Source organism: Corvus hawaiiensis, chromosome 1 (genome assembly GCF_020740725.1).
Source record: "Corvus hawaiiensis isolate bCorHaw1 chromosome 1, bCorHaw1.pri.cur, whole genome shotgun sequence".
Classification (NCBI taxonomy): domain Eukaryota; kingdom Metazoa; phylum Chordata; class Aves; order Passeriformes; family Corvidae; genus Corvus; species Corvus hawaiiensis.
The window spans coordinates 62,102,644-62,115,419 of NC_063213.1; the positions used below are offsets into that span (position 1 = coordinate 62,102,644).

General features: G+C 39.2%; 1 long non-coding RNA gene across 13 annotated transcripts in view; it reads left to right on the top strand.

Annotated features, from left to right (window-relative positions):
• Positions 1–12,188, top strand: part of LOC125327895 — a 28,034-nt gene extending 15,846 nt beyond the window's left edge. For 9 of the 13 annotated variants that reach the window (XR_007204433.1, XR_007204432.1, XR_007204439.1 and 6 more), the window contains 2 exons: positions 1,190–2,550; positions 4,991–12,188. This is a non-coding gene — a long non-coding RNA (uncharacterized LOC125327895). The remainder of the gene's footprint in view (positions 1–1,189; positions 2,551–4,990) is intronic. The other 4 variants (XR_007204438.1, XR_007204437.1, XR_007204450.1 and 1 more) reach the window with 4 other exon arrangements.
• The last annotated feature ends 588 nt before the right edge of the window (positions 12,189–12,776 follow it).

Below are 12,776 nucleotides of genomic sequence, written 5' to 3' on the forward strand. Positions count from 1 at the left end.
CAATTCTGAGACTTTATCTTCAACTTTGTTGAGTCTTTGCAGGCTTTGTGTCACTTGCAGAGTCCTAGAAGGTGGATTACTGTACATTAAGAATAGACTCTTAGAGGCTTCCAGTGTGACTATCCAGGTTAAAAGTCCTTCTAACAAACTTAATCAGTTTAATCATTTAAAAAAAAAGAAACTTTCAAACCATTTTGCCTTCAATAGCAGAAAAAACCCCCAGCAAAACAGACACCCTGAGAAAATGAAAACAGCAAATCCACTTGTTATTAAAAAGTAAAAAATGTTAACAGAAAAGGTATATTTAAAGTAATATTTATGAGTGCTATACACATGAACATTGAACATACATTCCCTTAAAATAATCTAGTAAGGAAATAATACTACCATTTGCATTTCACTTTTGCACATAGATTTATTAAGATAATATATGTATCTTCTTGTTTGATGAGCCATTGCTTTGTCTCTGTCTCAGCCTGTCCAAGATGTATGAATATTGACTAATGTACACCCCATGGTGTATTATTGCTTACTTGAAGCATAATACTGCATGACCTTGTTTTTTCTCTTAATTATATTTTTCCCCTTGTAGGAAAGTAAGTTTACTCACTCTGAATCATGCCAAACCGCATAATTTGGAAAGGAATATTGTGGCTCTACTTGGAAAGTACTAACTGGGCTCCAGCCATCACTAGGAAAGCTGTATAGTCTTTTATTATTTTAACTGGCCAAATGCCCTTTGTTACCACATTAACAGTCTCCCTATGGTGCATGTAACTTTGATATTATTTTCACTTTTAAGCTAAATTTGACCAGATGAAAGACACAAACCCTCCAATTTTGAAATAAAAAAATAGCATGTTTTGTTAATCCTGCATTTCAGAAGGAAAGTCTGTGAAAACGATAACCTTTGTCTGCTGGCCAAACTTTTGTTCAATAAACCCATCCTGCCAGCTGTTCTCATTGGCAAGAGGAAAGATAATGTTTTGGTATCTTTAATATCTCCATTTTGAGCCGAAGTTTTGCTTGTGCCATCATTTAAATCATGCATGTTAACGTCAGTCTGGCAAACAATACTGCACTTTATAAAAAGACCTCAGTTTGGATGGTTTCACTGCAGTGTTGCAATAAAGCTGCTTCAGACTACCACATACAGCTTCGGTCACTCACTGCCTATGGACTCTTGCAGGCTCTCTGGACTCTGCTGCTGAGGAACTGCTTTCAAAGTCCTAAAGAAGACACTGAAAGAGATATAAAGGTGCATTGTAGTCCAGTGTCACTAGGAGCTAAAGGCACAAAACATCTCAAAAGACTGGGCTCTCACTCACATGCCTTTGGACCTCATCTCTCGAAGCAGACTGGACAAGGACCAGCTTGGTGACTAAGATCCAGACCCCAGCAGATGAGGAGGGATGGCCAGACAGAAACACTGGCATTTCTAAGAGACAAAATGTGGTCACCTAAAGCTCTAGGCCTAGACAGATACACTTCCCACACTAAGAATATCTGAATCAACATGCGCATAGGGAATGCTCTCTCTCCAGATCCATCTTTGACTACAAGTTTTAATTTCTGCTGGAACATAAAGGGTGCTCTCATCAAGTTTAAGAACATTTAAGAATGTCTTTCTCAGTTTACAGGTAACCTGAAGCCAGAGTGGTTACAGGATCCCACACCTTAGCAGAGGATTATTTCTGCACATGTTTCGAGACAGCTCAGTACTAAAAACTTACAAGGGGAGGAAAAAAAATTATGATCCTGCAAAAATTTGCTTGGGTCTTGTCCTGAAAAAGTATGCTTGAGGTTGCTCAAAAAAACACAGATTCCTTGAAGGTTTCAAAGATTTCTTAAAGCCCTCAATGAGCACAAGCAAATTGATTGGGATAAAAGTAGGTCTCAAGTCTTTGCCTGTCTAGACATAAAGCCTCTTTCACTAAAATGAAGCATGAGGGAAGACAAGAGAGTCTCATAAAACAAGAATTTCATTCATTTGTGCATTACTATAATTATACTACTGTCTTAAATGCTCTCAGGTTGATGGTCCTTGTGACCTTCCCAGTATGTTTCAAAAAGGGGGACAGTGCAACCTTGCAAAATCTGAAACAGAACTGAGCCCTCCCTGAACCTTATTGGCTCCTTTATAGCCTTCTACTTGTATTTGACAGTGTAGGACACATTCCAAAGAAAATGAGCATAGTTCCTATGTCCTGTTCACCTACTGCTGTTGTAACGCCTTGATGTAAAAGCTAATAACAAAATAGAGGGTGCATTTTGTTAGCAGGCCCAACCCAATAACCATGCTAATGATAGCGCAGTTATACTTGGGATGCAAGTTTTCATTTAAGTACATCTCCCCTGGCATCTCCAGTATGTGATTTTTGAAAAAAAAAAGTATTTTTTCAACTTTTAATTTCCTCCAGAAGCATATAATCATTCAATACCTTTTCCTCTCCTTCAGGTTAGCTTTCATCACCTCAGATACAGCTACAAGTACTTATTTGAAGTTTTCTTGCCTGCTGAACTGCCAGAGCCTTTCAGAGTACATTTCAGGTAAGGTAAATCCATCAATCAAGTGCAAAAGCACCAGGGAAACACACTTTAAAATGACAAATACTTTTAGGTAGCACTCTCTCAAATTACTTCCTCAAATTTGGCTTTTTGCAGTTAGCATGCCTCATGCACCAGCCTGCCCGCTCCCCATATGTCTCTATGTTATTATTAATGTGTACTGCAGTTCCACAAAGGTGTTCTGGGTGGAACTTGGCCCAGAGACCTTGGTCAGAGGGAAACTGTAAACCCTGGCCTCTCTGGAAGGCCAGTGTTCCTACGTCCCTGCTCCAAACCCTGCAGTGGGTGGCTGAGCACCCTGGGCAGCGTTGTCCCAAGCAGCACAACAGGACAGCTCCCGGGACATGGCCAGGAAACATGCCAGGCTCAGCCCTGCAGGTTGAGTTACTGACACTTGCCAGCTGCTCCTTGTGTGGAAGAACTTCAACACCTTCCTCTTGCCTTATAAATACAGGTATTGTAAATAATACAATTATGCCAATAAATAAAGGTAGTGAGTTGAGAGAAAAAGACACATGTTCCATTTTTAAACATCAGTCAGAACAACTTGAAAAAGGTAGATGGTCGCATCATCTTAAATGAAAGGAAAAGTAATTGGGGAAAAAAATCCACAGCCACAGTACGTGAAGCAGACCATGAAAGCCATCTGACCTGTCATGTGAATCCTTCTGTATGAAAGAACTATGTTAACAATAACTGTAATGAAATTAGACTTATTATGCATGCATGAGCAATAAACCTCCCCCAGAAAATCTACTACAGTAGTAATCAAGGTTAAGAAAAAGAAAGTGGAAGCTTGTAAAAGATGTATCAAAAGTGACAAGCCCAAGAGGAAGATACCTCCCAGCAGTTCAAGGCCTCAGAGAAGGCACTTTCGAAAAAGCTGCTGTGGTTACAGAAGTAGTTTTTTACCAAAGATTACATCCCTCACAAAGTTTAAGGTGAAAATAAGCCCTAATAAAACAAATCACATGCCCAAAAAGACATTGACAGCCATCAAAAACTTGTAGCTAATACTTTTCTGTAGCAAGCAAGACACCTGTCGAAGAATGTTGTAGTAGATTGCTAAGATATAAAAGGAGCACACAGGAGAGAGAAGGTCATGCCAGTGAGCTGCAGGAATTCTTTGCATCCCTGTTTGCTATAAACTCAAGGACGTTCCCTTGTTGGAAGCCCATTATACAGCATATATTGGAGAGATCACTGAAAATTATATAACTGTTTCTAAGAAAGAGAAAATAGAAGAAATAGAAAACTAAGTTGTAGCAATTTCAAAGGATAACGAAAACTAGGATTAGTTTGGCAAAGAGAAGTCAAAGAAGTGAACTCTCTAAAATCATGAGTAGCAAAGACAGGTCAAATAGGGAATGGAACTTTTTTGTATCATGGGAGGCAGTGAACAAGGATGCATCAAATCATTAGCTGTTTGAAAACAAATGAAACCAAAAGCATTTCTTCATACAGCATGGTGGTAACCTTGAACCTCTTTGCCACAAAATGCTGTGGTTTACAGAATTTGGCATGAGTTAAAGATCTCCTGGACAAACTCATCCATCAGTACTTGTTAAATAGAAAGTCTCTACCTCTGACTTTGGAAGTCAGATTGCTAGAAGTTCAGAACACAAGGCAGGTAGCTATCACTACATGATTGTTGTTTTTATAATAATCTTTAGTAATTATCCTCCATTTTTGACCACTTTTCATCACTCTTGGAGCCAGAATACCTGGCTAGATGGACTAGCCTGGCTAGATGAACCTAGATGGTTCAGCCTGAGCCGGAACAGCCCTTCTTACATCCTTCTTTTGAAGTAGCCTCTGCAGTCTGTGAAGAGTCCTCCATGGATTCACTTGAGTTAAACTGTATAACAAGATAACAAGAGTCAGATAAAGGATTCCAAACAGAATTAAGACTGAAAATACTAAGTAGATTTTGCTAAGAGAGCAGGATCATCAAGTAATGTAAAGAAAAGGTAAAGCAGAATTAAACTTGCATATATTCTGTAACTCTCAGAGTAAAAAATGACACCACACATGAGGAGACAGAAAATAATTCTTCATGCCTGCAAAAGAGAAAAATATTCCCTTCCTCCCAGCTGGTGAAATGGCAAGAAAATTGTAATGTGTCCTTAAACTGAAAGAAACTTAATTCTCAGGTCAAAACTTTGTCAACACAAGTTAAAAAAAAACCAGCAAAAAACCCCCTCTGCAAATGGACAAATAAGTATACATTGAAAATGAAAAATATATTAATATACAGAAGTGCAAAACCAATAGAAACTTAACATTATCTGCCTTTTTTTATAAAAAAAATAACTGAGGTAATATAGCTATGTAACCCAATAAAATGGTCTTGGTCATGTCAGTCCTCTGTCATGAAAAATGTTTAAATACAAAATGTTCTTTCATATTCATTCTGTTAAAGAAATCCTTACACAGTGTGAATTACTCGGGATTCACCCACTTCTGCAGATCTATAACAAGGCACAGCAGCTGAGAGCCCACCCAGAACATTCCATGTTGGCTGACACAGCAAAATTGGAAATCCAGCCTGACAAAGCAGTTTTCAGTGAGCTCATTGCACATGAGACTGTCAATTGACCATTAACTGAGCTTTCCATGCACCAACCTCTACCAAAAGGGAGAGAGAAAAGAGAAGCAATGGTGCAGGGTTTGCAGTCCCCCTTTCCTGCAGCCCTTTTCTCACAGGGGGTTTTCTAGGATCTACACAGTACAGCGACGAAGTGAGGCCAGGAAGCTGTGGGACCTGCAGCTTTCATTTTCATGGATCGTTTTCAGTACAAGCCTCAGCTGAAACCTGTTCCCTTTTTCCCATACACTCAAGAAAATATCCCTGATGGTACATGCTTCTTCTACAATTCTTCACAGTGAGACTTAAATTGCTCACCTCTAGTTGTCCCACCTAAACTTTCTTTCACTCCAATTTCTAGGTCAAATAACTGCGTCAAGTAATTTAAACTTTATAATTCATAGGAAACGCTTTGCTTTGAACTAAAATGAATTTTTTTTTTTTGCATTTTCAACCACTGAAATAAAACTGCAGTCATTTAGCAAACATCATAACCTGAAGTTAGCCAGCAATTTCTTTCATGACATACACTGAGAGAGAATTTTGCTTTTGTAATGCAATTCCCTAATGATCCATAGTGAACACAATAGGTTGCTTTCTGTATAAACTTGAGAAAAATACAAAAGGTATTTTGTTATTGTATGAGATATGTAAACATGAAAAAGTTTCCTGTTGTTTTAAGGAATGACTTCTGTAAGCAGTTATCCATAGTACATCGAAATTAAATAGCCACATTAGAAGGAAGAGAAGCCATTTTGTATTCAGTCATTAAACAGAATCAGGAACAGTTGCTAAAATAATGTATCCCCATTATTCATTACTATTATGCTTCACTTGTAGGAATAGATACCTGATAAGAATTGTACCAGAACTAAAGCTGCTAATGAATGATTAAAGACTAGGCAGCAGATGTGAAGGGCAAGTAGAACAAGAATACCTCATTCCTTTTTTTTCCTGAGTACACTTATGTGTTCTCCGTCATTCTCTTCTACTAAGTTTTGGTTTCAGATCTCTACCATATAATGGGCTGAACTAGGATGGGATTTGGACTCTTTCCAACCTTCCGGAAAGCTGTCTTTCTTAAACTGTGACAAAATAATCAAAAACTTGACAAATTTTATTAACTACTACTACTACTACTATTAATGTCCTAAATGTCAATAGAAATACTTCATTTAGATGATTTTCAAAGCATTTCAACTATACTTATGTCTTATAACTAAAAGCCATTTTAGGGAAAACCAAAATTTTTAATTTGATATGTCAAAATCTTGCTTTATAAAAAACTAATTTTTCATGGCCTTGAAATCTGATTTGACCTACTTCTGACAAAGTTTTGGCTAAGAAAAATAGAGGCATTTTTGGATGAAACTCATTTTGTCAAAAAGCTCCAAGCTAACTTTGCTGTCTGTGACAGTCTGTACAAATATCACAAGAAACTTCTGGTATACGCAACGGCTTAATCAGCTGGAACTTGAATAACACGCAGACACGTATCTAACTGATCCCCAGCTGACTAGGAAATCTGTGTCCCATATGCTGTTTAAAAAGGGAGGTCGTAAAATTTAATTAGACAGGAGAAAGAATTGGAGCTTGGTTTCCTGGGATCTTTGTTTATTTGTTTGTTTTTAAAATCATCATTCAATGTTTAAAAAAATTTATATGCCTATTCAAACTCCATATATTCACCTAATCCACAGATTTCTCCTGCTTACAAGGTTTGTCATGTACTACCTAAATTCACTGAGAATTTTATTTGCATCCCAAGAATTCAGGTCACAGAGAAACCACCTTGAGAACCCAGGAGATGAGTAAACCCATTATGGACACACATGCTAGATTGCCTGGGAAATTAGCATGCAGTCATTTATACCACAAATGAATGCTTCACCAAATCAGTGTCTTTCAGTCATAGCTGTCAGCAGACTCCTCGTTTTCTTCTTCTTCCTAGTGAAACGGCTCAGGTTTAGGTAGCAAATCAAAACTCCCTGACTCTTCATAGGTAAATTTGCACAGATCTTTCGTAAAAAGCTCACAGACCTCCTGAATCTATGGACTACATGGAGAAAGCAGCACTAGCACCAGTGCTACAAACTTCTTTCCACATAGAAACTCTTCACAATGCACAAAGACTGTGAAGTACCTTTACACTGCTTTCAAAAAAATCCATCTATTTCTAGTGCAGCGACTTTCTGGTTACAAACACAGACCTGTGTTTCTAAGTGACCTGTCCAAGTGACAACGGGAGATCTTTGGGTTATGATTAGAAAGCAGATTGATTATCTAGTCACATAGTCCTGTGTTTTCTGGTTCCAATTCCGGGGATTTTACCCAACCACATTGAGAAAATTTTCCTCCTGCTCAATGAAGAATTGTGCTGGTGGTGCAAAATAGAAATGTTGCTACGTTTCTTGGGCATAATGAAGTGCTCGTGGCACCAGCAGAGACTTCGACTTTATACTTAAGCCTTATTAAGGCTTAGTTAGCTTTTAGGGTGGTAGGAGAGCAAGCAAAGAGCCTGATGTGCTCTGCCAGAGCAGCTTTATCAAGCCCTGCAGTGGCAGTCCAGGGGATTACCAGCTGCAGCTGCCTGCCCTCAGCAGGGCGGGATGCCAGCCCTCAGCTGCTCCCCTTGCTCTCGTGACTGCAGAACGTGTACAAACACAGTTGGGTCTCCTCATGTCATCTGCACTTAAAAAGCAAGAGGAAAATGCAGGGCCTGGAAAAGACCATCTCCCTGATGGCAGGGCACAAACAGCTAGCTGTCCTCTAGCAAATCTAACCACAGTCATCCCTGCCCTGAACCGGGTGTGAGAGTCAGTTCAGGCTAAAAATAATCAGATCGTTTTGAGGAGTGTGGCAGGGCAGGATCCGGGTTGTTGGCCCCATAAACAATTTTACAAGAGCTAAAGGAGGGCATAGGCTGGGAATGAGCAGCTGGGGGCTGTTAAGATGTCATTGTCAGTGAAGGGCACCGCTTCCCTGAATTTTCACTGTAACAGAGCTCGAGTGTTCAGATAATCAGCCACGACATCTGAGATATGGGAGCAGATGGGCCAATACCTGCTTAGAGTGCTCTAGTTTGAGTCACTGAAAAGGACATCTGTCTCTGCTCTCAGGCTGGGTGCCTCAGTGACCCCACTGCAGCTGGGGAGCATCTTCTGTGTGTTTATGAGTGGGTATTTCTCAGAAGCCTGTACTCTGAGTGCTATTTTGAATGAATTTTCACAAGGCAGCCAAAACCCCTCCTGCTGTTAAAATGTACTGAATATTGAGCCCTCGTTGCAACACATGAAGGTACCACAGCTCCCCAGAGCAACAGCTGCAAGAATGTTTTTAAGATGCCAAGCCCAGCAACCTTTTCCCTTAGCCTTGTTCAACAAAATAATACAGTATCTGAAACTTTTCACTCTGAGGCACACAAGTTTTTGAGACTTCAGCCTTCAGAATGAGAATTTAGGATAGTTAGTGACATCTGAAAGTTGAATTTCAGAAGACAAATACTGGACACCTGTGGCTACATTATCCTTAAATCTAAAAACTTGCCCTGTCTTTTTCCTTGTATCAAACTCCAGGCCCATCACGTTTTTGTCAGTAACACTTGGGCCAGCATACAACACTAAAAGCATATAGAAGTGACTAATATGAAAGGGCTGAGTAAAAGGCACTAAAAAACTAAACCAGAAATAAATCATTGCTTAAGGATTATTGTTTTATTTGCTTGTCATTAAACATCTGTTCATAGGCACTGCAAGCGTTCCACTTTGTGCCTGGGCTTAATAGTGTCAACTTTGCAGAGATGCCTTCTTCCTCCTCATTGTTTTCACTTGGTTTCTAGGGCAAACAAAACCCTCTTTTTTTTTTTTTTTAAGTCCTTTAATAAATTAAAGCTGTTATAGAGACAGAAGTAAATAACTGCACAGTATGGAAATTTTTATCCAGCAAGCCTCAGAGCATAACAAAGGTCACTATATGCACTGTATCAAACTCTTTCTTGCTCCCTTTGTGCACCCCACTCCACATCACCCCAGTAATCCCCAGAACTCTGTGGTGACTGAGTAGAATTTGAAGTCAAGTTTTGTCCTGAAAAAATGTAGAGCTAGCCCTCCTCTTCCTCCCCTCTCCCTGTCATCTGCTGACGTTTCCAGATGACAGTGTACTGAATCCGAACTGTTTCTTTTGCTGGGAATGCCATCTGTGAGGTGGCAGCTGGGGTGGGAGGGAAGGCACATAGCAAATGAACAGTGATAAATATAGACAGTAGACTAAATTAGGGGAAGTTCCACTTCTTTCCAGTGTTATGGATCTTTGCACGCTTCCATTAAGTGGATACAGCTTCTCTTTAACTGGTGTTTGAACATCTGGGTTGTTTAGCAAGAGAGCAAAGTCGAAATATTGGAATAGAGATGTCAAACAAGCCAGTTTGGGAAAAATGCAAAAACTACTGAAATTTTCTAAGTCATTTATGGTTCCACTCCATTTCTATCATGTTACACTATCCTGGAACTAGCAAGATGAGTGTACATATTGTCAAAAGGAATATGTCATAAATCATCCAAAATGAAAAATCAGTGAACATCTGAAGGTCATACTTCTTGCAGAGAAAAGATAACACCAATGACCAGATCATTGACAACTGAACATGAATTCTACAAAAAAAATGGTGGCATAACATTTTAATTTCTCATTTTAATATTCAAAAGATTACATTTGAATCACCTTTTTTGCTGCATCACAGAAAGAATAACTCAATAATTAAAACCCCATATTAAGGCATTGAGTTCTGTAAATAAGATGATGGCAGAGGAAATTCTAGACACTAAAATTTTGTTCATATCTCTTCCCTAGAAGATTGCTAACAGCATCATGCCTACACAGAGACACAGAAGGCTAAGGTGGGAAGGGACCTCTGGAGATCTTCAGGTCCAACCCCTCTCAAAGCAGGGTCCAAAAGGTAGCAGGTTGCTCAGGGCCATATTCAGTTGCATACTGAACTCTCTCCAAAGACACAGACTCCACTTCCTATTTGACTCAGTGTTTGATTACCCCCACGGGACAAAAGTTTCTTCTTCTGTTTAATGGAATTCCCTTTGTTTCAATTTGTGCCCACTGCCTCTTACCCTTCCCTGGATACCAGTGAGAAGAGACCAGTTGTGTCTTCTTTGCACCCTCCTGTATTTATAGGCATGGATAAGATCCCACCTAAGCCATCTCTTCTCAAGGATAACATATTAATAAATATTAGTAAAACATTAATAAAATATGTAAATATATACGTTTACTTTGGAATCACTTCAGGAATATCTGCCCTGATTTATCCATGGTTTTCACACTGAATTCAGCTTCCAAGATACCTTTTAGGCACGTGCCATTGTTGTTAGGAGTTTTATGAACTGGAGAAGGAGACATTATTTCAGCAACGTTGTATCCTTTCCAACTAAATATACTATACCTAGGTAAGTAATTTGGTAAGACATTCTTCTCTTCCTTTCAGTGTTCAATTAGAGCATTTCAACTTTTTTTATCTCACTCCTGGGGTTTTTCTAAAGTTCATTAATTTTAACAGCAACCAATCCCAAGAAGTAAGCTCAGGCCTTGAACAGCTCTACAGCCTACAGCTGCACTACACCAGGAGGAACTAAACCACACAGAAGCCTTTTAGTGCATTTTAATTTACGGAAGTTGGATTCACATCCCAAATTCACTTGTTTTACCTTAACTTTCTTGGCTGACTTTATTTAGCATTGCCTGGAAGTAAAGGTCCTATACTCAGTGCTGCAGTTCTACATACACAAGACTTGAAGAGAAGGAAAGGATATGTCATACCAGCAAACAAACTTAGCTGATGTTGGTTCGCTTCAGCAGAATCTGTGTAATCAAAAGTGTAAAACTACATACACATGTAGTTGTAATAAGCTTGTCACTCTATCCACTCTTCAGATTTCCTAAAAATGCAGTCCACTGTGGCAGTAATATTTACCTGTAGTGCAAGATAAGACTTTTTCTGTTACGATAATGCACAGACATCTTATATCTTCATTTAGGCATCAGATCTTTTAAAGCTGATACCCCATGCTGATAAACAGGGTTCTCAATGGACAGCATGAAGTTCATATCACCAGCAGTACATATCTCCTCTGGGTGTGGGAAACCACACAGTAGCTACCTGTATAGGTTGCAGTTCCATGTTTCCCCTTCAGGTGACAAGCCAGCTCCCTCCTCCCTGCTGGTAGAGCTGTCCTCACTTTATCCTTGCACCACTGAGTGACATTTCTGCATGGTTGCCCACCAAAAAACCACAAGGTGTCTGCTGCTGGGTTGGATTCCTGATGCCTTACCACACCGAAACACTTCAGTGACCGTGGTCAGCCAGCACCCAGCCAAGCCACAGCGTCAAGAGCTGACTGTCTTTGCACTCTGAATGACACTCTTGGAACTTTCCAAAGGTATTGGGAAAGTGAGCAGAAGTGTTCTGGTTTAAAAATGGGTCCCCAATGCTCAGAGAACCAGCTGAAACAAGGGGACATGCTACTAACTGAGCCAATTGCAAGCATCAGTCATATTCTAAACATGTATTATTATGTGTAATCGTCCTCTACAGTGTCCATGATGGATTGGTAAACAAAGGTGAGCTAACATGCATCACATGAAAATTAAGAATAGTCCACACCTCCAGTTTTCAATGGGGGATATATTACAACCATTCTGATAACTCCTGTGGGTTCACTTTCTGGCCTTGGTGGAGCAGTTTTCTTTGTCCTTCTCGGTTTACCTTAAAATCTTTCAGTTTGATTAAGAACTTACAATTTTTCTTGAGGAAGAACCTGGAACCAGAGGTCATCTGCAATAAATTCAGAAAAGGTTTTTCACCACTTCCAGTGAGTGGCTCACAGAACAGTAAAGAAAGCACAAGCAGATTATTATGATATTTTAAGAATATTCAATCCCATTGCTTTGCATAAAATTCTACAGAAATTCTTAAGGTGTCAAGTAAGCATCTGAATTGTATTTAAATAAAATTAACCTTACAAAACCACTGTGTTCTTAGTCTAATAATTTTTCAGGTATCTTGATATTTAAGACCTCTCCCCATGAAAAAATCAAATACACTCATAAAAATATAAAGTTTATTGACCCATTTAAGGTTATGTATGAAAATGGAGAAACTACATGACTTCTGATGTGTAACTAAGAGAGAACCATTTGAGTGAACTGGTTCTTATTCCTGAATGGTTCATGCAGCTCATATACTCCCAAAACCAGAAATGGAGTCAATATAATGCATGAGGATCAGATTTTGATCATCCAAGGCCATTTATACCACATCAGAGAACTTCAGCAGGCACTTACCCAAACTCCACAGTCACCTTCAATATCGTAATTCAAATTTGCATCAGAAAACCTGCAAGAAAGCAGGAGTACTATGTATATCCTAGTTTTCTTGAACTCTTTTCTGACACAAAAGCTTTGGTGCTCAGCAAACACTTTCCTGTATTTTGCTATTTGTGGATTTATTTCTTTTAAGTGGCAGGTACTATACATCTGTTTTGCTCTAAAAGAAATATTTGCCAATTCAGAAATGGAGTGATGGTTGAGCTGGGTAACTAGCTTAATAATGAGG